Raw genomic sequence first — 2,262 nt, 5'->3', positions numbered from 1 at the left:
GTGTTCTTAGGACTAGAGGTCGGACTAAAAACACCCAACATAACATCAAGTATTCAAGATTATTAAAGGAATTGATAATATGGATGTTGACAAGTACTTTACAATAACTGATAATTCGAACTATACTAAAGGTAATGGTTATGGGATTGTTAGAAAGCATTTCCAGTCTAATGAATTCATTCATTCATTGCCAGACGCCATGTATCCCAGACGGGGTGGCCAAGGGCTTAGAGTTAATTGTTTTACAGGGAGGGGCACTAATCCTCCACCAACCCCACTTGACACGTAGGGATGCCAACAGCATCTGGTGTTCCCAGGCGGTCACCCATCCAAGTACTAACCAGACCCAGCGTTGCTTAACTTCGCTGATCGGACGGGAAGCGGTGTACTCAACGTGGTATGGTCGTTGCATTAATTCTTTAACAGGGTTGTTAACATTTGGAATAAACTGCCCAAGGATGTCGTTGCTTGCAATACAGTTGTGACATTCAAAAATCACTTGGATAAGTATCTCGCTTCAAATCCCCAGTTAAACACCCTTATGACTGAATAATAATGTAAGCTGTTTTTCTTAATTTCAAATGATGATGAAACTATAGCAGGGAAATACTATGTAATTAATGATACCTGTAGCTTATTGACATTTGCAGTGTATAGATACAGTAGGACAGAATATAGTTTACTGTACCATTTTTCAGTCATTCCTATGAAACTTCCATGCCAGTTTTTCCATGTTGCATGGTGGTTCTTCTCACTTTTTTCCTGCCAGCTTCGACTGAAGGATTTGGTGGGTGGGGGGGAGCCTCCTTGTTTTACCGTTCGTATCTTCAACTTGTAGAATTAGATATCATTGTCATATTCTTCTCGGTAACAAGCAGCATCGAAAGGACCATTTGGTCTGTTGCTATTTGCTTTCCTTTGTACTCTTTATACCTAAAGGGTATACTGGGTTCTGATCCTCAACCAGACAGTGTTCAAAGACTTGACCCTGTTACTCACTTCCTGTATTTCAGTTTCACTTTTCCTTCCACTAAACAGAAAACCTCGTCCCTCATTTCTCTTGCCTAGTTGCTTATTTTCTCTACCTTGTATACTCCACCTCTTGTTGCTTCAGTTTCCTGGTCCCATCCGGCAACTCCTCTCGTAGTTGACAAAGCTTCTGTTTCTACCCACTTAGCTGTTCCTCTAGTCTTGCATGGTGTTGTGCTTGGGCTTGTTTTTGTTCTCGTTGTGCTCTCAACACTGAGTATATCTTCCTTTTGTTCCTCTTGCTGTGCTTCTTCATATTTCTTTTGTTCTTGTTGTGCTTCTAGATATTTTTTGTCTCCTTGAAATTTCTTTTGTTCTTGCTCTGCTTCTCGATATTTCTTTTGTTCTTGACATTTCTGTTGTTGATAAAATGTCTTCTGTTCTTCATATTTCATTTGTTCTTCATGATATTTCTTTCATTCTTCTTGCTGTGCCCTCAACACTGTGGGTATATCTGCCAGCGATACGTCAGCCGTTTTGACAGCCTATCCACGCGTCTCCATCTCTCAGTACATATCCCTACTCCAGACACCGATTTGTTACCATCGTATGGTTCGTTGATACGTTGAGAACGATGCGTAGACAGGCCAGGATGTTGATGAAAGGCCCCTAAACGCTGTAGGGCTTTATTCCTTCCAGGCACAGCTGAGGTACTCACACACTCGCAAAACATTGGACTTCTCTCTCTCTCTCTCTCTCTCTCTCTCCTGTCTAGCAGCGGTGGTGGTAACATTTCCTTTACAGCCATGCCTTCTCCAGCTGTCTCGGCCTTCAACCCGTCAAGGGGGGGACGACCACAGGCACAGAGGAGTTGCCACGAGTGCAGATCATCACAGGAACCGTCAAATGGTACAGCGTAAATGCGGGATATTGATCATCAGGCCCCAGGACACTGGCGCCGATATATTTGTGTACCGTCTGGGGATCGCTGCTCCCACTTCACGGTGCCTTAGGCGCTCGTTAGGGGAGGGTGAGACGGTTGAATTCCGTCTCCACCAGACACCGAAGAGTCCCGTCACTGGGCCAGGGGGTGCGGCTGTGCAAGGCTCTGCCTATGCACGGCAGCACCCAACGGCCCGGGGGCACCTGCCTGGGGATCCCCGATGTACTGGTGGAGTTGATACAATCGCGTCCATGTGCATCGCAACAGCAAAGGCGTTCTGTGGCAACAACAAGGATGTGCTGCTTGTTCTCCTCCAGATATATGGGATGAACAGGCTGCTGCACCTTGTC

The 2,262-nt window shown here is 45.2% G+C and overlaps 1 non-coding gene across 1 annotated transcript; it reads right to left on the bottom strand.

Moving 5' to 3' along the window:
• Positions 1–292: 292 nt before the first annotated feature.
• LOC145417691 (5S ribosomal RNA) lies at positions 293–411 on the bottom strand. The gene has a single exon (XR_013900554.1). It is a non-coding gene; the product is annotated as a 5S ribosomal RNA (ribosomal RNA).
• Positions 412–2,262: the final 1,851 nt, after the last annotated feature.

Source organism: Coenobita brevimanus, chromosome 110 (genome assembly GCF_032717465.1).
Source record: "Coenobita brevimanus isolate Jiangsu-jjx chromosome 110, ASM3271746v2, whole genome shotgun sequence".
Taxonomy (NCBI): Eukaryota; Metazoa; Arthropoda; class Malacostraca; order Decapoda; family Coenobitidae; genus Coenobita; species Coenobita brevimanus.
The sequence above is the reverse complement of the archived record's forward strand: the minus strand, read 5'-3'. Positions and strand labels throughout refer to the sequence as shown.